Genomic DNA, 25,499 nt, shown 5'->3' with positions numbered 1-25,499 from the left:
GAGAGGGAAGGGGCGCGCGGGAAAAGTCCCCTTGTCGCTCAGCTAGGAGGGGTCACGGTCAGCCTCGCCCAATCACAGCCGACCGCTGCCAGGCCCACTATCATAAAATGTCAAAGTTTGGCTTGTGAGTTGGCTTTAATAGATACGTAGGTATGCAGATATATAGAGTAAATACGCTGTCTTTTATTATCTTTGATAATAACAGTATAAAACACTTGACACATCTGCATATGTGACTGTACAAAGGCATTTTCATGTATATAACTCAATTTTGAAAAAGAAAACAAAAACTGTATGTAAAGGGTGACATTTGTGGAGTAAGCACAAATCAAACTGAAAGGGCCTCCTGGCTATAAATTGAGTTATTTTCCTGTGTAAAGTCATTGTGACATTCAACTGCTAAGGTGTTAAAAAGATTTTTTCTATTGTAGTTTTTTTGTACAGTTATCCTTCAAATTTTGCAAATCTTTACCCAAAAAGTGTTTTTTGTGATTTGGTGCGTAGTTTTGAGAAATTATGGTTCAAAATGTTTAGCCATCCGGATCATTGTGCTGAAATTTAACAATTCAAGCCTTCAGATTGGCTGATGGGGCTCATTCAGTATTCACTGCTCCCAGCCAGGAGCGCCCCATAATGCCCTTCGTGGGTTAATCTGCATCTTTTTTGTTTTGTTTTGTGATGTTCAATCTGGGCATGTTTCAAATTTGTTTTGGTGGCTACAGGGAGAACTCCTCCTCAGATAATTAATTAAAAGTAACCCTATGCTTCCTAGGGTGCATACAATGTGACACCAGAAAAAGGTGTTGGTATCTCTAACCATTCCAAGCACTGAAGCTTTTGCTTGTCAGCTAAGGAATACAACTTTTTGTGCATTACTTTTTATATCTGCATTATGTGGTCGACGGACTGTAAAAGGAAGACACTAACCCGTATAGTATATTGTAGAGAAAGACAAAAAGCTTAGATAGATAGATGTACTCTGGCAGTAAAAATAAAAGTGGCCTAATAACAAATTACATGTGCAACAGTACTAATAATTCCCTATTCACTCATTTATTACTAGAGGGTAAAGGTCGAATTCTAGTTTAATACCACAGTCCAGCACAATTGGCATTGGAAAAACACTTTGTGTTGCCTCTCAGATTGCATTCACCAATTACTTCACAGGGGAAACAACACTCGGTTGTATGACTTTTCAACGCATGCGTTACAACGCGAATGCCATCACCACGCATATCCTTTACCACGAAAATGCCTTTTTCACGCTTACTTTTACAACGATTTTCGTTGTTAAAATAAGCATGTTAATGGCATTTTCATATTAAAGGATATCACCCTAAAAAAGTACCCCTTAAATTTACCCCTGCGCGACACCACCCCCTTATTTCTCCTTACCTCTCCTCTCCTCGATCTTTCTTGGTGACGTATCACGTCGTTAAGAGGAAGCGGAAGTGTCCTTCCGTTTCCTCTAACAACGCCGATTGCCTCCACATCTCTTTCTTTAAATGGCGGAAACAGGTGCGTTTTAAAAAATGTTATTTTGGGAGGTGCCCCCCCAAGTCCCCTTTTTTGATCCCCCCTTTTTTTTTTTCTTTTAACTTTAGCACACATGCCTTTACTACGTATCTCGTAGTAAAGGTATGCGTGGTAAAGGCTATTCGTTGTAACCACGCATGCGTTGTAATGCATGAGTGGTTATGGTTGTGCGTGGAAACGGCCGCGTTGTATTGGCTGTTTCCCGCAACACTCCTAATAATGACAAGGTCCCTCAGTGTGATTTTATCATACTGCACTAACCTAATCTATTATTGGCATTGCTTAGGGAGGGGACTGGCATCAGGACCCACCCAAGGATCTCTGCCTTCCAAGTCATGGCTCTCCCCAACACTCATCAAGGGAATTAAAGAGCATATTACACTCTGCACATCTACATGCATGCAATAGATAGAAAGACAGACAGACAGACAGACAGACAGACAGACAGACAGACAGACAGACAGACAGACAGACAGACAGACAGACAGACAGACAGACAGACAGACAGACAGACAGACAGACAGACAGACAGACAGACAGACAGACAGACAGACAGACAGACAGACAGACAGACAGATAGATAGATAGATAGATAGATAGATAGATAGATCTAATATAGTCATTGAGGCGCTCTGGTGACATCATAATACAGGAGGCCAATGAAGAGTGGTTTGTAAATGTCTGGAGTCCGAGCTGTCAAAATAGGACCATATTCCATGTTACTGTTTTGAATTTTTATATTACATGTTTATTTGGGGGTAGTTAGCATACAAAACGTGTTTCTTTCAAACATCGAAATGCTTTTGTAAAAGAGTAAATGAAAGAATGGGCTACACTGTTTGGTTGTCTGTAATAAAATGAAAAGTAAATGCCTAGTTATGTGTTAAGAATGTAGAACTGTAGAAATGTAGGAAAAACATCCTTTGACCTGATAAGAGCATGTTATGCCTGTAGAAGGGAGAGGTTGTTCAAGTTGTTCCCTGTAAAGTCTTGCTAACAATGAGCAATGATTGAGATTAGAACGCTCAGATTTTGTCTACCATTCATAAATAATATGTTAGTTAAACCCTGAACACGTATTATGCTGGGCAAATCACCCATGCATCGCCCCACTGCACTACTCAAAACATACATTTTGTACTGCAATCATTTAGCCCTTTCCACTGAGGCCAATGATGCTAATTTCAATTTTTGTCAGTGAATTCTATTGGTTTTGTAACGATATACTTTGCCTACGGGTGAAAGCAAGAAGCCATTGCATGTGGCAGAAACCTGTGCATAGGTGCCAAACCTCCATTCCACCCAAAGCACTATACACCGCCTCTTGTGATGTCCAACAGACCGCGGCTGTGGCCTCTGCCCATGCCTTGCACTCCGCCCTTGTAGTCCCGGAACACATTGCAACTGATCAGGAGACCATACCATTTTTCCAGTTCCTGTGACTGTGCATGGAGGACTCTTGGTCAATCCATGGCCCCTGGCCATGACCTTCCGCCAGCCCCATGGCTATGCACAGCAAGCTTTGAGCACAGGCTTTGGCCATGCTCCACTCCCAGCCCTCGTTCCTCCAGGACCCATGAGCCTGAGGATCCTCAGATGTATCTACATTGGTTCAGGCGGGCAACTAGAGACAAATTTCGGGGGGGGGGCTGAAAAAGATTTCGGGGGAGGGGGGTTAAGTCTTCCAGCCATAGGCAGAGTGGCTGTAAGAAGGGGTGAAAACACAACAAAAACCTCATTAACGAGTAAATGGTCTTTTAAAGACCTGTGAAGTACTCGGGTGCGGCTGCAATTAGACGGACGCCAGCCCGCGAGGCTGTCTCAGCCGGGCTGACACACATGATGATGGATGAAGCCTGGTGAGCCCAATGGGTGTTGCACGCCTGCATTGGTTACACATTCAGTGCCCTACAGTGCCCTGCACCACTGGTGAGGCTACAACAGTACTTGTTTGAGTTGTTTATACTCCTACTAACGTTCACCCCTCCTAACCAATTTGCACCAAACTTTGACGAAACAGCTATTAAAATTGATGTCCGGATCAAGCCAAATTTAGTGCAGTTTGGTCAGACGGTTCAAAAGTTTTAAAGGGAAGTCCTAAAATGTGTCACTTTGAAGTAAACTTGGGTATCCTCTTAGGAAACTGCTGACGCCTTGAGACCCTTTATGGGTGAGTAGCGCGCTTTATAAATGCAAATGATTGATTGATTGATTGAATGTGTGTCCACCCATCTGTTATGTCACAGTGACATTTTTACACGTGGAAATGTACCTATTAGAGGTGTGCGAGCGACTGAAAGCTTGAGCAAGATTCGAGCTTGAAGCCTGGCTCTGGCTCAGCTCAAGGCACTGTGCAGTGCTTAATTTGTAAAAAAAAGTGCCAGGGCTCTCATCAGGAGGCCACTGCAGCTTATACCATAGCCTGCCCTTGAGAGCGCTGTCAATGATAGTAACAAAGCAACTACTAACCTAACCATCACTCTCCTACAAGTGATAATTAGGACAATTGCAGGCCCCGAAAGCTATAAGACTGGTTTGGGCGGCAGGTAAATATAATTTGTAATGTATATTGAATTAATAATTAACTGTTGTTATGGTCATCTCTAAATTAGTCAGACAGCGCCACCTTGTGGCAGACTGTCACAGGCGCCGGTGCTGAGAATTAATTGCCGGTGCCGAGCACCAGAAACCACTGGCTCAAATTAAGCATTGCCTGTTGGAATCTCGAGCCTCTTAATTGCTGAGCTTTCATGTGTCTTCTACCTGCCTTCCATCTCTACATTGGATGTGGCGTTACTGTCGATCTTGGAACAGGGGAACCGAGTTCGAGCCTCGACGTCAGCTCCACATCCTGTGTTTCTGATCAAATACTTTAATTTCCCCATGCACGTGACCTTGTGTAGTGTAACTGTTGCTCATATAAAGTGCTCGGACTTCAGTCAAGTTCGTGCTGTGTTTAAAAACTGAAAAAAAATTAACTGAGGTAAAAATATAGTCTTAACAGGAAAGACAAATAGATATCAGTTTACTGACTGATTTGACAAAGTGAAAGAGAAAACCTGGATAAATCGTGGCTTTCCTGGGTAAATTGTGTGATCTTAGGCAAATGTTTTATTTCTCCAAATCTATTTTTTATTATCGCGAAAGCACTTTCAAATATTTGAGTTCAAAATACCAGTTGTACAAAAATATCACCTTTAGTAAGTACTCCTCGGTGCAGTGCTATAATGTACCCTACTAATGTCAAAGCTTCCATGTTAAAGAAATACACGTTTTCGAATTTTGAAGAGTCTATTATATTTTACAGGGTTTTTGTTGTATGAATTATATAGCAAATATTTTTAGGGCTCAGCTCGTGCACCGGCTCTAGGATCCGAGCCAGACCCTTGGCTCAGCTCTGGCTTGGCACTCCCTGTTAATTTGTTGGCTTGCCCACCTCTAGTATCCATGCAATCTGCACGCTGCAGCACATATTTCAAAATAACCTAAAAATACCAGTGATAGTGTTTGTAGTACTTTGCAATCTTGTCTACCCATCTTTGCCAGTACTCTGCTTTAGAATTCACCTCGTTTTTGGCAGGCTTGAAGCTTGCTTGGCTCATTTGTGCACTTGTCTGCAGAATAAAAGTCAGTGCATTTGAAGCTGGTGTTGGGGCAGAGTTTTAGAGTGAAGGCTGTACAAAGCAATGAAGTAGACTCACCACAGAGCCCACTTTCTTCAAGAATCAGACTAGGCCTGGGTGGTGAACTCCGTTCCGTTCGTGGAGTTTTTCACACTCTGCTATGTGGAGCATGCAGAGTCCTGAAAAACTCCGCTCCCTGAAGCGGAGTTTTATCCTCGCTCGCGGATGGTCGTGACTGCTCGCATTGAGAAACCATCTGTTTGCGTTGAGGAAGCTGCCGCTCAAGTAGAAAATCTACTCGAGCTGCAGAAAGAAGCAGCGCCCTCTTGTGCTGCGCATAGTGCCATTTGCGCAAATTTTCCCGCGCAGTACAAACACCGGCGTTAAAAATCAGCGCGAATGACGCAACCTAATGGTACTTCACAAAGTTCCACGTAGCAGGACTCCACCCAGGCCTAAATCAGACCACATAGCCAAGCTGTTTAAATCATTCCTCGAAGCCAGAGCAGTGTCAGACAGACAGACAGACAACACTCACATACGGACAACAATCACAGTTGTGTACACTCTGTCTAGAGCTCTAGCATTTCTCTTATAGTTGAGTTAACAAATGCAAACACATGAACAAACCAAATATTCGTCAATACCAACTGCAAAATGACAGTTAGCCAATGCCCAAAGCGTCAGCCCTGACAGGGGCGTAGTTATAAAAGTGCAAGAGGTGCAGTGGCACCGGGACTCAGGGGTGTTAGGTGGACTTTGCACTCCAATTAATGCTGCATTTCACTACCGATCCAGGGGCATGGAGGCACATTCTCCTTGCTTGCGTTCGGGCCCATGCCACCTGTACTAGGCCACTCAGTGGCGTAGGAAGGGGGTGCGGAGGGTGCAGGCCGCCCCGGGTCTCATCGCTGTGTGGGCTGACAAAATGGCAAAAATATGTGTTTTAAACACATATTTTTGCCTTTTTGTCAAGTTGGGATGACAAGAAATTTTCCGCACCGGTTACCACCTGACCTTGCTACGCCACTGAGGCCACTGAGCCCTGATGCATGGCAATCACCAGCCAAACAGATCTGGAGAACCACTGGACAATTCAGGAATATTTCCCACAGCCTTGTTCCTCTGCACGCGCCTGGGGCTGGGGAAGGACGAGTCCCATGTAACCTCAGGGGGCATAGGGAGCTGTGAAGGCCAGCAGAAGGGCAGACTTTTCTAAGTCTGGTGCCAGAGGCGACTGGCATGTCTCCTGCCGCCCTACATTGCAGTAGTGCCCTATGCAAGGTCTGGGCATAGGAGAAGCTTTCACTTCCTGATGAACTCAGGAAAGGGGCATTTTTTAAGTTCTAGTAGACATCATGCCTTTTTAAAAAAAATCACTATTTGGCTGAATTGACACCACTAAGAGGAGGCTGCTGTGAGCTCTTCTTCCCCACCTTCTTAAATTTAGGACGAAGAACCACACGAGAAGCACATTCTACATAGCTGGTTGATGAAAACATGACAAGCTTCCATGTTAGGCTGCGCATGCAAGGATAGTCACTCCTGGCTGCAGCTGGGGTGAGAAGTTATGCACCAAATGCTTTATAGAGCAGTTACTTTTAAACCCCGAGTGTGGCGGTCGGTATTGGGCCGAATGCACTTGGAATTTCCTGTGCGGCCACAGACCTCATGCCCGCATGTACCTAAGGGATGCTTGTTACAAAGCCAAGGCATCCCTTGACAACTGGTGTCTCTCCCAACACAACTTCTTCCAGGCACTTTAGAAAGGTTTGACAAGCCCTTGTAGGTTCAATCCAAATTCCCTGGGGTTACTCTGGATATCAGGGGGAATGACCCCCTAAACATTTCCAGGCTTAGACCTATGACAGTCCCTACTCACAGATGTCCCGGATACTGTAGTATCACAGGCTCTCCAATCAGTAGCAGCGCAAGGATGCTTCCGAGACCCTATGCAGACAGACACCCATTTTGATCTCCTCTTTGCAACAGAGCTGTGAAGCTATACTTGGAATCTTAGGGTATATTACATTTTACTTCCTCTGTAAGGACCAATCAGAAGCTGCTGGATGCAGTCTGGCATTTGTCATGTTGTTGGCGCTATCAAATACACTTGAAAGATCAGTGCTATTGCACCTGCCTGTATTATCCTGTAAGTTCCTAAATTGAATTATTTACTTTATTTTACAGAGGATTTTCATAAAGTGTCAATCCATTAAATAGCCTCTAATAATCGCAAGCTACACGCACCTTCTTCAAAGTAAGGTTATTCACTTTAAGTGAATCAAAGTCTCGATACTTAATTACACTAAAAAAATCTATTTTGTGGGGTCACGGTCTAGCCGTGAATTAAGGTTCTTGGATCTAGGTGGCTTGGATCTAGCAAGCTCTGAGCAATACTGAAAGCAATCAAACCTAAAAGAAAAGTTTCCTTGTATGTTGTAAGCCTGGGCATTAAATTCCACTCCGCTCGCAGAGTTTTTGCCACTCCGCGCTCTGTGTATCGCTCGGAGTTCCGCAGAGCGGAGGTTTTTCCTCGTCTACGCTCGCCAGCGTAAAGTTGGCGAGGCGAGGAAAATCTTACTCCAGATTTCTCAACATGGGTGGTCGCGGATGGTCACTATCGCTCGTGTTGAGAAACCTTCCGTTCGGTCTGAGAAAGCTGCCACTCGAGTAGAACATCTATTCAAGTGGCAGAAAGAAGCAGTGGCCTCTTGCGCTGCGCATTGTGCCGGTCGGGCTGATTTTCCAGAGCGAAACAAACACCCAGCCCTAATAATAGCGCGAATGATGCGACCTAACGCCCTCGCTGCTTGCGAAACTCCGCGTAGCACAGCAGTTTTTTTTGGTCAATTTGTAGAGTTCCACTATGCCCAAGCCTGCTATGTTGCTGACCAGACCTTGGGCCCGTGGTGCGTGCCAAAGTTCTGTATGATGACCACCTCCATCATGTCATTTTAGATACTGTTTCCAGTCCTGTACTGTTGTGTGGCAATGCAATGCATTCTTGGTGGTGTTGTTTTGTTTTGCTTCCATTAAAGTAGACTAACACACCTGAAAGCAATGGTTTGTAGGTGACAGCTTCAGCACACAAGACAGTGCCCATAATGACCTGGAGGGATGTAAGCAACCTACCCTTTTGAAGAACAGCGAGGTATTCAAGAACCCTCTGCTAGATAATTTGACAGCAGTTGTTTGGGCAGCCCCTCACACTTATCTGGCTAATGTTTAAAGCTGGTGCTGGTGCCCTTGCACCCCTGAGCTTGTTGATACCAATGCCAAGCAGTCACCAGTGGAGCGCCTCTGTGGCGATGTGCTGCTTGGTGCAGTGTTACACTGGACACACAACAGGGTTGAGAGAGTGTGCTAAGAAGGTCATGTTGTTCCTTTTGTAAGTCTTTGGACCTGGTAGTGTGTGGTCTCATGGAGTGAGAATGCTTAACATTGCAGCAGGTGGTATTTGGGGTTCCTGTATTACCTGGGGTGTTCTTCCACAGGCTGCATGGAGAATGGACTGGGGCTTGCATATAAAATGGATGCCGTGTTGAACAGAAGACGGGACTGAAGGCTACCATAGGCAAAGGAAAGTCTTGGCCTCAATCCGTGAAAGTACAGTGATATCTCTACAAAGCAAATTCAACATTGGCACGTTCTATCCCAACATGGATGCAATGATATCTAATGAGCAGTGCCAACTATTAAATGTGAAGGGCTTTTGCAGCATCATTCCTGCCAGAATTCTGATGCCACCTGCACACTTTCCAATGCCCTACAGGCCTAAGCAACGTCTCTCTAATCAAATAAAATAAACATAGGCGATGAAAGGAGGGGTATTTCTTCCCATGAAGAGGTTCTCAAAGAGAGGAGGCATTGAGGTTGTCATCTCTTTGAGCAGCTTCCACTTCTAAACTTACTCTTACTCAAAATGCTTCAACCACTGAAAGAATGACTTCCAGAATGAATGACAGGCTGGAGAGGGTTCAGAAACAGACTCTAAGATGGAAAAATGACAGATTAATTAAAAGGCACCTACAGAAAGTAAAAATACAATCTTCAGATTCAATGCAGAGGTCTGGGAAGCTAAGGTGTAAATTATGCCTGGAGGAAGCAGGGAGGGATTTGCACTGTGAGTTGAAAACAAATGAAAGCCTGTGGTCTGTAGAAGATTGGACTCCTGGTGGGGTCTGAAACTGATCTCGTTAAGACTTTCTTCCAACAATGACTGGAAGACCAGATTGACCTTGCTCAAGGGATTCCAGAATTCAAGGTCTTGAGATCAATGCAATTTTACCCTGCTAAACCTGGAGGGAGCATGACAATCGTATCTTCCTTGATTGGTGAGGGAGGACTATAGAAGGTATTTGACAGCGTGGAAGAAAGGCTAATTTTTCTTGAATCCTTCATGGAGCCAATCACTTCCAGATATCTTACAGGAAGCTCAGATTCTATTCACAGCCAAAGTGAGGGTCCCACACAGAGGGAACCTTTCCTCTTTTTGGGTTGCTTAGAAGAAATTACGGTAATGGTGAGATGGTCAATCAGAAAACAACTAATTACAGGGTCATAATGCAATGGGTGAGGAGAGCACTGTAAATAATACTAGGATAGTTGACAGCTGCTGGGGTTTAGGGACCCTGCAGATAGTTTGAGTTTTATTATTAACGCAGTTTACTCAAGCAGATATGGGCCTGGTATGTATGTGGTGGAGGCGCGTATTGTTCTAAGTTAGCTGTTGTCTACTAGAGGAGGCACAATGTGAAAAGGAACATCTGTGCTTTAGGAATTATCGAATGGGAGGATATGTTGGTGGTGACTGTGAAATAACCTCTGAAGGGAGCGAGTCAGTGATTGAAGGGAACTATTACTAGTAAAGCATGTTTTGTTAAGTGGCCCCAGTTCCCGAAGATCGAGGGACTTATTCAATCTTAACACCGGTACACAATCTCACCATTCAGACATGCATGTAGTAAAATATATTGTAGTTCCTGAGAGGGTGTCTAGGTCTAGTATGAGTGCTAGACATAGGGGAGTGCTCCTTTTAGGAGCAGGGGCCCTCACACACCCCAAGGGGTGTCATGATTCATCATAGGGCAGCTCCTCGTTGGACCTGCGCTGCAATATCCAACGGACCCCTCGAGGGGGCTCTTTACCGAAGGCCTTTTCTTTTTTGCCGATGTGACTTGTGAGGGTAAGTGAACAAATGTAAGTAGAATGGGTGAGGGAAGTGTGTATAAAAATTACTAAGGAGATCCAGACCAGACCTCAGTTTTAATAATAGGGTCCCTTTGTCATGGTTAAAAAATGTGAAGCATAAAATAGATGTAATGGTCTATTTAGCTGCAGAAAGTATAAATCAAAAGGTCAACATGTTTCATGCCTATTATGGTCCCGAAGGATGATGGCATTTCATCAGGATCAAGAAGACCTGATTCTACTCGAACAGGGATGGAAAGGTAAAGTGTATGCACACCATCCCCTGTATACCTTACATGAATATTCAGTATGTCGCCTGGGTGTAGACCTAGATATGGATGAAACAAGAGGGCACAAGGGAAAAATTGAAAACATTCATAGTTATATACAGTTAAATGGGAGAACCACCAGTGCCTTGGTGACAGATGTTCGTAATTCGTGTAAATGCATGCTCATCACATGTAAAACAAGCATATAGAATGCACGCAGTCACAGGTGTCACCAAATGGGCTAGATATCTACTGAGTTCGGCTTTCAATTGGACAGCATTATATTGTGAGATGAAGAGAACCCTGCACTGTCAACGTACCCTGTCAAGAACACCGAGCGGCGTAGGAACACACATAGTTTAATACAAAAAACACGAAAAGCGGCAGCTGCTCATGCTCGCAATATATGTGTATTTGGGGTTGGAATTTCCCCCAACTTACTCCCAGACTTTACTGCCATTTTCTTAGCACAAGAGGCATTCTCGATTTTGTACTAAGAAAATAGCGATGAATGCAACAGAACATAAACAGCAGGTTGATTACACAAGGAGGCATAATTACGTTACTATCAGTGACGTGGAGCTACTGAAATTACTCTGATTACTTCGGCATCATTAAAATTACTGGCCTAAGTGTAAACTAACTGTGTATGCATTCAGGTTTAAAAATGAAGCATTAAGTACTCTCCTTTCCACTTGGTGAAAATGCAAATATGTAAGAAGTAAGAAATAACTACTTTTCACGATGCGTTTTTTTAGCATGAGGCTACTTTACCTTTGTACTTGGGGAGAAACTGCAGCAAATGTCATTCACTGCAAAGAGAGTCTGCCAGTTGCAAACCGTGGCAATAGGTCTCATCTTTAAGACCTATTGACTTTGCCTTTGCCTTCTGTTTATGCTGCACAAAAAATGCAGGTGGTGTATAGCATGAGCCAAAGGGAAAAAAGGCACAATGCAACGGCCATCTCATTATGTAGGTGCAGCCGCATCATTTTGTAGGCACATACATGCATTAAGACACTTGCGCATGTCGTGGGCGCTATTTTCATTAATGATTGCTGAAAATTGATAAAAAAATATGAGAATAAGGTTAAATTAAACAAAAAAATAATAATAAAGCGCACGGGTGGGCACCAATTCGTTGCCTGACCCTTGTGAAAAAAGCTAAAATACAAAATGCAATAGGACTGTGGGGAAGGAAAGGAGGGCAATGGAGGAATAGTTTGAATAGCGGGTAGGAGGACGAAAGGAAAAGAAGTGCATGAAGGAGGGAGCACCAAGGAGGGAAGAAGGAGTTTTGCACCAGGGAGAGAACACAGGGGTAAAGGGAGAAGCACATGGACTAGAGAAAGCAACATGGAGTGTTTGGGGAGAAAAACAAACTAGGGAGGCAGCTGGAAAACACAAAAAATTGTTCTTTAAAGTAAACAGTGGAAAGACACAAGCAAAGAGAGTATGCTTCAGAGGAGGGACAAACACAAGATGGATCAGGCAAACCTTCAAAGAGGAAATAAGCAAATAAGGGTGACAATAAAGCCAACCAATGGCAAGCAATGGGTGCGCTTTAAGCCCACTGTGAGATGTTTGAAGATAAGTCTTTTGCAACCAGTCAGCTTGTGCTGTCTGGTAGGCTCAGCTCAAACTAAAAAGAGGCTCACTTCAGAACCACAGCACATTATGCTCCTAATTTTCTAAACTCGCACCAAAAAATCTATATGCCAGCACTATTAGCTGCATTTTACCTTAATAAAAAACTAATTTTAGGGTAAGATGCAGCCGTAGTTCATGCAGGTAACAGCGGTGGGGCGGCGGGGCCAAGTAAGGGGGGATTTCGAGGGACGATGCAGAGGGAAATTTAATTCTTTATTTAATTTTTCCTCAGCATCGTGCCTCGAAATCCCCCACCGCTGTTACCTGCACGGACCGCGGCTGGTGTTGTTGTGTTCAAGAGGCCACCAGGAAGAACGGTGAGCTCCAGCATAGCACCGTGCAGGTAGATATTTCACATTATAGTTCTCCCAGACGGGAGATTTAGAGGTCACTAGTGAAGCTGGGGTCTCTTTATAAGAGCCTTCAGGGCCTTGCCTCCCTGAAGACCTAAGCTCTGTTGGACCTTTTGGAGCCTGAGGTCCTCAGGGGTCTTAAGCAGCCGCGTGTAAACAAAGAAGTGTGTTATATCATGTTGAAAAGTATATTTTTCATTCAATACATTCATTTGTAATGGCATGTGCATTGCTGATGAAATGTTCATGTTTGGTGAAATGGTAACTTTTGGCCAAATTGTAGTTACTTAATAATGTTATGAAAAGTGTGTTAAAGCCAACATGCCAGGCTTTTATTAACGTGAGGCAGATATGGCAACTGGCAGTGTAACACCGATATTGTCAAAGACAATAGTTCTCCATGATTGTCTGGGTATTGACCTGTCAAGGTCAGTTTACCTAACTTTTCACTAGTTATGATCCGAGGTTCCTTTAGGAGGAATTTTAAAATACCATTCCCATTATAGTGATTACTATTTGGTGTACTGTTGTGTCGACTATATATTCGATGTGATTCTATGTGTAGTATTTATCTGTCTTTACATAAAAGTAAGTTTTCTTTTTAAAAATACAAGCACTGACTGAACAATAACTTACTGGGTCTCATTATGTGCATTATTGAGCACTGGGGTTCCAAATCACATCACCTCACAGATAAAGTCTTGTAGTGTTGTGCTGTTGATGCAGCCGTGGCCCGTACAGGTAAGAGCTGTAGGGCGGTGAGGCCGGGTAAGGAGGGGGGATTTCGACGGAGGATGACCAGGGAAAATTAAATAAATAATTAATTTGCCCTGGTCATCGTCAGTCGAAATTCCCCCCTCACCCTGCCTCACCGAGGTACCGCTCTTACCTGTACGGGCCGCGGCTGGTAAGATGGCTCTTTCAGTCTTCTGATTCAGAAGCATGTTTGTGAAAGGATCTCCTAGTGGTAATGAGTGGACGGTTTCTGAACCAGGCACTCTCAAACCCAGTGTACCTTCCTCCTTCAACCAATATTTCCCCTGAAAGGCGATACCTATCCTGGGAAGTGCAGTGGTATATTTAAAGTTATATGGATATCTTTCCTTAGTTTAAGATCAATGACTGAGACATCAGGGGTATTGATGGTAGACTAGCAATGTGCATTCTTCAACTGTGTGGATGTCTGCTAAGCTTTCTGGCCACTTATTTGAGATGACATCACTTTCAGAAGTACACTCCTAGCAGTCTCGCTGGAAATTGTCTGCATGGGTGATACCAAGGTCTGTCCCTAGTATTTTCTGTGTCCTGCCTTCCGGAAATGTTCTTTGGAAGAGTTTCTCCAGCTCGTCTGTGTAAAGTATGTTCTAGATTGGCGCTGATCACCTGATGACAAGCCACGTTCATGTGATTTAGAATGCCCCTTCATGTCACTATCAATATTCTATTGGCTGAAAAACGAACAAGGAATTTCTATAGGGTTTCACATAGTCCCTTCTCAAAGGATATACATTAACAAAGTCTACCATATCAACATAAGTTGCTTAGATACACTTTACTGCTTTCCCAATGGCAATTTTGTTACACTATTGTCTTTAAAACGTTCTCTTCAATGTGTTTTATACCTTGACAAGCCACCCTTGGTTTATGATATAAAGCACCCAAAGAGTTAGTATTTCTGGATTTGCTATTAGGTTCCGATTAAAAAATCAGCCAACAAATGTATTTCTATATTTTAGACTACATTTGTCATTTGTAACAATCAGAGGTTAAAACAGCAGCGCAAAAGCTAATATGTCTTACCTTTGGGACTTATTGGACTTGCCAATAGTTTTAGCCATACTGCACAGTTCCTCGGAGTACTGCCACCTTGAGATGACCAAGGGGTTTGCGTCTCAGTGACCTGGAGTGCTATACAAAACAGGCCAAAGGGTAGAGACCGGACAAAGCACAATCCACTGGTGTTCCAAGTTGGGGGTTGGGCACAAGGCTAACTTTGTCCCATAAAAAGCATTGGTCCCATAGAGAGCATTTGTAACATAAATGGGACACCCCTGCGGAGGTAGCTGTGCACTTTACAAATGCCATGAAATTGAAACAGCAGCAAGAACCACTACATCTTCTGGGCACAAGGAACTTTCAGAGTGTCTGCATGAGACATGCGTGATTGAAAGTAGTCAAAGCCGCCAGGAAAGTACTGACAGGATGGAGTACGATCTGAGTGCCAAGTGCAAGACCAGAATCGAGTTCTGGAATGTACGAACCAGCCGTGGCCCGTGGAGGGAGTTCCGTGGGGCGGTAAGGCGGGGCGGGGGAGGGGCAGGGTGGGGGGGTTCTAAAAACCGGAAGATGGATAATTACAGGTGTTACAAACAGCGAACTACCCACCATCATTCCTTAACAATGTGAAAGGGGGACGTTGTACTTTCATAATGGCTAAACACAACTGCAGGAAAGAAATGCAAGAAGACCAAACACCTCTAAAAGTACACAATCAATATGTTGTCAGCAGAAGCACACTGAGCTTAAGAAAATGTGTACTTTACAAATAAGAGGCGTGTCCTGCGGTGTCTTGTTTGGACTGATACAGGCTAGTAACACAGTTTAGAAATACTTCTTATGGTCTACACTGAATCTTTCATGACTTATTTAGTAGTTGGTAGTCAATGACTGTTGTTTGTGTGCTGTGTGAACCCTTTATATCAAAGCTGTGCTTTTGGTGGTGGCTCAGGCCCCAGCAAGTATGACCCAGTGCTTGGAAGGGGGTGGGAAGGCATGGACACACAGTGCCATATGAGCCCTTTTCACACACATGAAGCTCTAGGGCCCACTGATGCTGCTCGGTTTGTACTCAATTAAATCAGTTATTTGCACTGAGATCTGGTACTGGGTTGAGTGGCACAGGAGGGGTGTTCTAGTTGGAGGACATTTTGTTGTGCAGTCTTAAAAGGGGCCTCTTTAACTGATTACTGTATGCTGTAGTGTACAGAGCAGAACACACAGGACGCGCTGAACCCATTGATTCCTTGTTATGACGTTGATGTGAAATCTAATGAGTACATTTAGGTTAGAACATAATGATATATGGTTTTTCGTAGGGCATATCTTCTCTGTAATATCTGAGGAATTAATTGTGTGCCCAAGATCAAAAGAAGTGTTGGTGACGACTGGGCAGAGAAATCTCAGGCTTAGATGTCCTTCCTTGGACGAATCAACATTCTCTACTCCATTCATGTTTTATTGTGGTGTGGGAACTTCAAAAATGACCCCGTCCCCTTGCATTTGTTTTAACACTTGCTGCTGTCGTGTGTTTCTGTTAAATTCTTGAAAGTTTTAGTTAGGGGCTCCTGCCTGTCCCTGCAAACAGCTGAAAATAACAGGGCTGTTGCTTTTTGCTTGGTCGTAACCCTAGCCTAAGCAAATATTGTGTGCGCTCGAAGAATAAGTACTAGAGGACGGACAGCTCGGATCTCCTTTGGGGGGTGGGTTGTGTTGGTTGGCCTGCATATAGTCACTTTTAAGAGTTTGTTTGCGTCAGCAAACATTAGCTTTGCCTGCTGGCACCTTATTCATTTTTTTTCTCTGAATGAATTTAAGGGCAGTGGGTCGAAGGCCAATGAATATTCAGCTTCCAGTACCACCAGGCATTTGTTTGCAAAGGTTAACTGTTTTTTACACATATCGTACTTTATTTTGGCTGGACGCTGAGGCACCGAGAGATACAATTTGCTCTGGACCTTACAAAGTAACGAAGTAAAAAGCCTGGCGTTATAGCTCTGGTTCTAAAATAGACAGCGTGGACACCACACCAGATTTCTTACTGAAGACAACACTCTTTAAAAACATAACTAAAGTGAATTTAGGGCAAGGTAAAAAAAAATAAAAACGGAACCCACTTCACCTAATGTTGTTTCTCTGGGAGAGCGGATGTCGCTGCCCTGTAACTGCAGAGGTAGCAAACATGTTTTCGTCTCTTGCTCGCCAGGAATGTAAAACTCCCCCGAGCAGCTAGGAATAACTTGAGGCCAAGTAAAGGCAGCTGTGCTTCACGTTGTTGTGAATCGCGATCTGAGCCCCAGTATCCAAGAATCGCCTGAACAAAGGCATGAGCGCCGTGTTTTCGTTTTTCTATTGGACGAGCCAACGGAGACGGCGCGATCCCACGTGTAAGCAAGTGAATCTTACGCGCTGCAAAACAACCTGTTTGTTTATTTGCCACCTAACGATGGGGCTAGTTGTGAGCAGCAATGGGGTGGACTGCAGGACACGATGGAAAGTTCAGCTGACCGGTTACAAATGGTTCCTACCCTATACGCAGTTTAAACAAGACAAGCCCGGCCCTGAAAAAAACATGAAGCTGACGAGGAGGGAGTGGGAGGGGCTTTCACTGAAAGTGACACGGCAGTGAAAGGAAAACAAACAAGCCCGGCGGAGCGTGGTGCGCGCGCTTGGCGGAGCGGGGGAGCGCATTCCAGGCGGGGGAGCAGACCCTTTGAAGTGCTCCAAAAAGCGGAGTGCATGGCGACACCAAGCGCGTGATTGTGCGCGTGCTAGCAATGCAATCCGCTTTTTGGGAGCACTTTGAAATGCCCTTTGACAATAGTCTCGCTTTGCAATCGCTTACGCGATAGGAAGGCGAGACCTAAAAAGGATGACAAGACTTCGAGGTGGCTAAGTTAAAGGATCCCTTACAAATCAAGAACAGGGTTCAGCTCCTGGCAGACACGGAAGATCAGTCTGAGCCAGCTGCAGGCGCAGTCACCAAGAAATGAGAAACGGTCTCTTCAATATGAGAAGAGCGGTGAAACATGCCTGTGGACCAAGCCAAGGAAGAGGAAAGAATGTTAAGGCAAGACACATGGTAAGCTATTGAAGACAGGAGGCCAGCAAAAAAAACGAATGGAGGCTAAATCTGAGACACTGCAGGTGAAGTACAAGCAACAGCACGTAAGAGCAAACAAAGCAGTCAAAAGATTGGCAAGCACAGACAAGTGGGTGTACATGGATAACCTTGCCCAGCCAAACAGAGGAGGCAGCCAGTAGAGGAGGATGGGGAAGGTCAAAATTACGAGGATAGTCAGTGGAAAATCTCATACACCATAAAACACCCCTATATTGGTCAAACAATACAGACTAGTCACAACAGAGAAAGAGCAGTAAGCACTTCAAAATAAGTATTTTTTTGATTTCAAATCGTTTTTTATTGAATTTTAAAGAAAAGAACAATAAAGAAAAGAACAAATAAAATGGTAAAATGATAAACACAAAGGTAAAATGATGACAAACACAATAATACAAATTATGAGAAATTCAAAGGAAGTAAAACGCAGCTAGTTACTCAAGAGCATTACCGTGGATGTCGCAGTGAAACTGGGAAGAAAAACAGGTGGTTTATCAAACACAATTTTCACATGTGTCATAAGGGAAAATACAAAACAATACAGGTGTACCACAGAGGACATAGCATTCTATAAACACTGCATTATAGGAGATTAAAATAATTTTCACTGAGGGTCGTATGTGAAGGAAAAGGCATCAAGGGACCTCCATAATTTCCTGTGTGATTTACGCCAGGGAGAGGCGTAATGTGAGATATTGTCAGCCCCTCTGAGGAAGGACAACCACTCTTGCCACATCCTAAAGGAGACTTCTTTGGAGTGTTTCCACTTATTGAGAACAACTTTACAGGCCAAAGTAAGCATTAGACCTAACAAATAACGATCATTCTCATCTGTGATCTTTGGGTCCAGAAAGCCTAGTAAGATATAGGAAAATTCCCTTGGGGGGACTATGTTGAAAGTTTTGCTTATGCATTCATAAATCTTATCCCAGTATGTTTGCAGTATAGGGCATTGGAAGAGTATGTAGGCAAGGTTACCAACATGGGAATTACAATTCCAGCATGTAGGACTCTGGCTGAGGTTAAGTTTAAAGATCTTCTCGGGGGTCCAACATGTTCTGTTTATTAGCAGAAGCTTGGTTTGGGATAGTATTGGAGAGATTTTATTCGAGAAGGGAGTGATATGAATCTTCTTCCAGTCGAATGTGATTTCACTGGAGTTATGTTCGGATTCCCATTTAACTTCACACTTCATGTGAGATTTGTAAGGATTAGGGGATAAGAATTTGTATATTTTAGAAACGGCGTGTCCTGACTTTAGTAGCTGAAGCATCCTTGAGAGGATCGAAGGATCGGAAGGTTTTATAGAGCGTAGCGTGAGGAGTGACTTTAGTTTTAAGAATTGATAAAAATCTATTGAGTTTAGCTCCTGTTGATTCTGAAGCTCGGAGAAAGGCTAAGGGAGGGTCTCTTTAAAGAGGTCTTTGACTAGATTTATGCCATTTTTAGATCACTACTCCCAAAGGAGCATCTCGCCATCAACCCTCAGGCTCGGGTTGCGCCAGAGAGAGGTAAATTTGGATTTGTTAATTTTTACCGCAGACATATGATCCAGACGTAACAGGGCCCTTTTAGTATTTATCAAGATATATTTAGAATGGGGGATGGAGGATATATCCATAGTGAGGAGAGCAGGCAAAGGCATATCGTTAATGAATGATCTTTCTGTGTCCAACCAGACTGGGATGTAGTCAGCTTGGGGAAGTAGCCAGTTAGATCCTTGTTTACAAAGATAAGCGGTTTGGGAGTTCCTAAAGTTCAGAAGGCCCAGACCACCTTTTTCTTTTGGTAATTGAAGTTTTTTCATGGATATTCTGGGTCTCTTACCTTGCCAGAGGAACAAATTAAAAAGCTTATAGATCCTACTCAGGAAGTCATTTGAAAGTGTCATTGGGAGCATAATGGCTAGATAGTTAACAAGTGGAGTAATCATCATTTTTAATGTCTCAGCCCTTCCCCACCATGATACAAATTTAGGTGACCAACCATCTAACAATGAAGAGATTTTTTTGATAATAGCATTTTTATTGGTCTGTAGGGTGGTAATCGGATCTCTCGTGAAGTCTAAGCCTAGGTATTTGAAGCTATTAGGTTGCCACAAAAGACCCAAGTTACCAATGATTTCCTTTCCGCCAAGGTTGTTCAGGAGTTTTACCTCAGTCTTGTCCTTATTCAACTTATAAGTAGATATCGCAGAAAATTCTTCTATTGAGGATATAAGTGCAAGAATAGCAGCTTCCGCATTCTCGGAAACAACACGTCATCTGCGTAATCTGATATTTTGACCGTGCAGTTGTTAAAGCATATACCTGTGATCTGGTTATTGTTCCTAAGTTGATAAAGGAAAGGCTCAGTTGGGGGCGTGGTTTGCCGAGCTGCGGAATGGCGGCTTTCTGAGCTCGCTCCGCCGGCCGGGATGTGATTCTGCATTTATCCGCTCTTTTACCGGGGCAATACATAAAACGTTGAAGCGGCCGAGAGCGGAACACCCAGTGCTTGCGAAGCTTTGATCTCCTGGTGGATGCCTGGCGGCGCGTTAGGCAACGGAGGCGTGCGCTCGGCAACGTGGTAGCGGACGGATGCTCTGGAGCCCTGGGGCGGATAGACGAGGTGCTGGAGTCCGTGGCTTCACGTTGGGCCTAAGTGCCGATCTGCACACGTGGTCCGAGGACGGCGCCCCTGCAATATTTCATTGCACCCTGCTGGAGTTAACGAGTGGGACGATCCAGTCGCAGTGCCCACACCTGAGGCAGCGCCTGGACTGGCATAGTAAAGTGGGGGCCGCCTTGCATCAACTGTGGGGGTGCTGAGGGCGCTGTTGCCGCGGTTGGCCGAGTGCTGAGGCTCCACTGCGCGCCGGAGGTGCCCTGCAGGTACAGAAGTGGCGATTTGTGCGGCGGACGGCGGGCTAGAGACATTGCACTAGGTGGGGCGCCTTGGGAAGGTTGAATGTCCTGCCCCCCCCGATTACTGCGACGCTTTTGCAGTTTGTGGACCCTCGTGAACTGGGGGGATGTGGCGGGGCCCCCGCACTGGTGCTGCCCACGACGTCTGCTGCGATATTCTGACACCAATTCTGCTGCGCCAGCGGCTTGGCCTAGCTGCGGACTGCTTGGGTGTACAGAGGATTGCTGCCCGGCCTCAGGACCTCACCATGGGCAAAACCGACACTAAGCAGCGGAAAATATCCTTCGAGCAGCGACGCACGGGCCGACATGCTGAACCTGATGGAGACGGGGCTGTTGGTGGGCAGACAGAGAGGCCCCCAGAGGCCCCTGAAGAAGATCTGCGCGCGATTATGTTGGAGGTGCGTTCAAGTCTCTGCAATATCGACACTAAGCTGGACAACCTGACTGCCCAGATGGACGCTGTTAAATCTCAGGTCGGTGCTCATGATGAACGCCTGGATGTCTTAGAGAGTAGGCATTCTGATTTGCACGACTACCAAGTTGAAACTAAGGACCAGGTGTCGCAGATGGATAAGATCCTGCAGGTGATCAGGGCCAAGAACGAGGATTTGGAGGCCAGATCGCGCTGCAACAACGTACGAATCACGGGAGTGCCGGAGACGACGTCTATCAGCAAGATGGAGGTCTATGTGGCTGACTTATTGCGTGATCTATTCGCTGCGCACCTCTCCCCGCTTTTTGCGGTGGAGAGGGCCCATCGTGCCCTGGGGCCTCGGCCTCCTGTGGGGGCTACGCCACGCCCTTTACTGGCTAGGCTATTGAATTATCAAGACAGAGAGGCGGTGTTGCGGCAGGCCCGCCTGATGGGTAAGATTACGCACCAGGGCAATCAGCTAGCCTTCTATCCGGACTACACCCCTGCAGTTCAAGCGGCAAGGAGAGAGTTGATGTCGGTGAAGCGTATACTCCTACAGTCCCATGTTCAATACTCCTTGTTGTATCCTGCAAAATTAAAGGTCTCCTATGACGGAACATCCCATTTTTTCACAGATGCGAAATCAGCATTAAAGTTTGCGAAACACATAGGTGGCAAGGTGGGGAAGGGGAGCCCCAGGGTTGCTGAGGTGTCTGGTGATCAGCTAAGTGACAATGACTAATATACGACAAAATCTGAGCTTTGATATCACTGTTTTATTGGCTCTTAAATTGAATGATGCAAGGAGTGGGTGTGTCATGGACTTACTGCTTGCTACAAGGAAAGGCTCAGTTGCTAGATGGAATAGAGAGGGGGAGAGAGGACAACCTTGCCTTGTTCCTTGTTCTAGTTTAAAGGAAGATGAGAGGCATCCTCCATCTCTAACCCTGGCATAAGGGTTAAAATATAGTGCCATTACCATACGTGTAACATTCTCACCCAGATTAGATTTATCGAGTGTTGCTTTCAGGTAGACCCAATCAACTTTGTCGAAAGCCTTTTCGGCATCTAAACTGATTGCCACTGTTGGAGAATTGGTAAGTTTGGCTTTCTCAAGAACGTGAGATAAAATACGAGTATTATCACTAGAGAGTCTATTTTTTTTAAAACCTACTTGTGAGGGGTGAATGAGTTTGGGTAAAACATTTGAGGCGTTTAGCAAGGATCATTGCATACATTTTTCAGTCTTTATTAATTAGTGATATAGGCCTATAGTTTTTAGGGAGTGTTGGGTCTTTCCCTTCTTTCGGAATCACTGCTATAATAGCCTCTGCCTGTGTCCCATTAATCTGACCAGAGTTGCTGAACTCACTGTACATGTTTAGGAGTGGGGGAATCAGCGCAGAAGAAAAGCAGTTTATTTAGCATTAAACCCATCAGGGCCCGGCGCCTTCCCAACTTTAAGGGCCTTAATGTGTTTTCAATTTTGGCTGCGGTTATTGGGTTTTTAATTTAATTTTCTTTCTGTTCTGAGAGGGCAGGTAGTGTGCATTTGTTTAGATAGTCTTGGGTTTTTGTGGCATCCATATCCTGGTTCTTGCTATACAAGGTGCTGTAGAAGATCTTAAACATTTCTGCTATCATATCAGGGCAGAGTGAGCTATTCCCTTTTGGTCCATTAAATTCTTAATCGTATTCTTCTGTAGTTTGAACTTTAAATAGGCTGCTAAGCTCTTCCCTGCCTTTTTGGATTCACATAGCTTAATGCTTTTTTGTTTTTGTATCCTTATCCCTGCTTTGTCGCTTACCATTTCATTATACTCATTTCTTTTTCACTATTTCGTTCAAAACTGAGTTATCTCTAGATATAATATGTTGTTACTTCCAGCATAGCAATTTCTTTTTCAAGTTTCTGAAGACGCTGTTGGTGTCCTTATTCATGGCAGTTCTAATTTTAATGATCTCACCTCTGATGGTGCTTTTTAATGCCTTCCATCTTGTGAGGTCCGATGTGTCTCCAATTTTAATTACCACAAGGTAATTTTGGATTGCCCTTTCAATGTTTTCTCTATTTAATTCTGTTTCTAAGACTTCATTATTGAGTCTCCAAAGAGATTGTTTTTTAAAAGGCTTCGGGTCAGTTAAAGACAAGCTGATACATGAGTGGTCTGAGATCACCCTTGGAGGTTTTTTCGTTTCTGGCTATGGCGTTACCGGAGAGAAGTAGGTAATCAATGCGCGAATAAGAATTATGTGGAGATGAGTAGAAGGTGTACTCCCTCCCTGAGGGATTTTGTAGCTTCCAAGCGTCTGTCAAGTTGAAACGTGTGCAAAGATTGATAAGGGCTTTCTGAGAGCTGTTGATACGAAAAGGACAGCGTGAGTCCCTATCCGAGGCTGGGTCCATGGGCAGGTTAAAGTCGCCCGCTAATATGTGCATAGCAGTATCTGAGATTGTTTCAATTTGCTTACTAAGGCCTTCCCAGAAGTTTGAGTCATCCCTATTGGTGGCATAAATTTTTGTGATGTAGAATTCCGTACTATCGTTTACTAATTTTGTTGTGATCCACCTCCCCTGTGTATCGGATGCACTTGCAACCAGATCTCTGTTTGCTTCTTTGGCTACTAAAGTCAGGACACCGTTCCTTTTACCTAATGCATCAGAACCAGCAACATCGCTGTAAAACCTATTTCTAAGTGAGTTAAATTGTTTTGAATCAATCTTCGTTTCCTGTAAGAGGAAGACATCACCCTTCTGCTTCTGAAGATAGTCAAGCATCTTCCTTTTTTTGATGGGGTGGTTTAGACCCTTAACATTCAGTGAGACAATCTTGAAACTGTTATGTGCAATAGCACTGGGGGAAGCCTGAGACATCATCATAGCGTTATTTTCATAATAAGCGGTTCTCCGATTATGGAAATAGTTTTGTGCGGTATCCTCTCTATATATGAAAAGGTAGTATCACCTTTTTGTAACTGTGAAAAGGTTAGTGGAAGCACTGGCATTAAATTGATTGGTAATGTGTACATTTCGCGTATAAAGCGCTACCTATCTCCTGAGGCGGAAGCCGGGAGAAACGCTGCAATATTTTTAAAATTTGATTGTGATATTGTGTTTTTACTTACTCAGCCCCTTCTCCCTGGGCACTTATTCATTCGTATTTCACGTGCTGGGCATCCCCGCGCAGCGGATCGTAGCGCTGCCGCGGGTCACAATTCTTCTTGCCGCCATTTCCCCAGAGCACACAGGCCACGCCCACTACCGTCGGGCCACGCCCCTCCCGCACTGAAGGTTACTTAAGACGCGCTGACTACGAGCGCAAACCAGAAGATACATATCTCCTGAGGCGGAAGCCGGGAGAAACGCTGCAATATTTTTAAAATTTGATTGTGATATTGTGTTTTTACTTACTCAGCCCCTTCTCCCTGGGCACTTATTCATTCGTATTTCACGTGCTGGGCATCCCCGCGCAGCGGATCGTAGCGCTGCCGCGGGTCACAATTCTTCTTGCCGCCATTTCCCCAGAGCACACAGGCCACGCCCACTACCGTCGGGCCACGCCCCTCCCGCACTGAAGGTTACTTAAGACGCGCTGACTACGAGCGCGAACCAGAGGATACCTATCTCCTGAGGCGGAAGCCGGGAGAAACGCTGCAATATTTTTAAAATTTGATTGTGATATTGTGTTTTTACTTACTCAGCCCCTTCTCCCTGGGCACTTATTCATTCGTATTTCACGTGCTGGACATCCCCGCGCAGTGGTTCGTAGCGCTGCCGTGGGTCACAATTCTTCTTGCCGCCATTTCCCCAGAGCACACAGGCCACGCCCACTACCGTCGGGCCACGCCCTTCCCGTTTCCTATAATTATGTGCATTCCTCGGACGCGCAGCGGACGAGCGCAGCGGGCGCACCGTCTGCGAGCCGAAGGCGTGCCTAAGGCAAGCCCGTCTGCGCCCGTCCGCGCCAGGACGGGCCTAGGGACTAGGCAGAATGGCGGAAATTCCAGTTACTCTCCCATGGAACTCCGCTCCCTACAACACTCTCGCCTCCCTAGCCTGGATCCCGCCACACGATCCTGCCTAATGGCCAATAACATTTGCCGCCCCCAGCCAGGCCAGGCCTCCCCTGACAAAACTCACCCGGGCTCTCACTATACGAGCAAAATTTTGAGATCTAATGACCTCACGCTCCGCTGCCTATACTTGAACACACGATCTATGGTAAAACACCAATTGGATATTTTTCTACTCCTTAACTCAGATAGACCGGATATGCTACTCATCACTGAAACCTGGCTTACCCAAGACTCTCTACCGGATGTCCTAGCAGCTCTCCCGGCAGATTATTACATACTGTCAGTGAATAGAGAATCAGGAAAGCAAGGGGGTGGCGTTGCTGCCATCATCCACAAAGATCATAAGTTCACCACTTTACCTTCCCTGGACCTACCGGACACCGAAAACCTTCTAATCAAATCTGACACAGACAAGGGAACCATGGTACTGGCATTGATCTATCGACCCCCCAAGGTCATGCCCACCTTTCCGGTCTCCCTGAGCGAGCAATTGGCTGGCTTAGTTGTCAACTACGACAAGGTAATACTGATCGGCGATTTAAACTACTGGTTTAATGACCCAGCGGCAGCGCCCCAG

At 44.9% G+C, this 25,499-nt stretch overlaps 1 protein-coding gene and 1 long non-coding RNA gene across 4 annotated transcripts in view; one reads left to right on the top strand and one right to left on the bottom strand.

The window, feature by feature from the left end:
• The window catches only part of MEGF11 (multiple EGF like domains 11), a 1,813,102-nt gene that overhangs the window by 915,908 nt on the left and 871,695 nt on the right, over nt 1-25,499 (bottom strand). The window lies entirely within an intron of this gene.
• LOC146860704 (uncharacterized) overlaps nt 1-25,499 on the top strand; it is a 263,183-nt gene that overhangs the window by 199,517 nt on the left and 38,167 nt on the right. For 2 of the 3 annotated variants that reach the window (XR_014978852.1, XR_014978850.1), the window contains exon 3: nt 12,504-12,614. The exons of the other annotated variant lie outside the window; for it this stretch is intronic. This is a non-coding gene — a long non-coding RNA (uncharacterized LOC146860704). The remainder of the gene's footprint in view (nt 1-12,503; nt 12,615-25,499) is intronic. 3 annotated transcript variants of the gene reach the window in all.

Source organism: Triturus cristatus, chromosome 3_1 (genome assembly GCF_964204655.1).
Source record: "Triturus cristatus chromosome 3_1, aTriCri1.1, whole genome shotgun sequence".
NCBI classification, from domain to species: Eukaryota; Metazoa; Chordata; class Amphibia; order Caudata; family Salamandridae; genus Triturus; species Triturus cristatus.
Note: the sequence above shows the minus strand (reverse complement) of the source record. Positions and strands in the feature narration are given on the sequence as shown.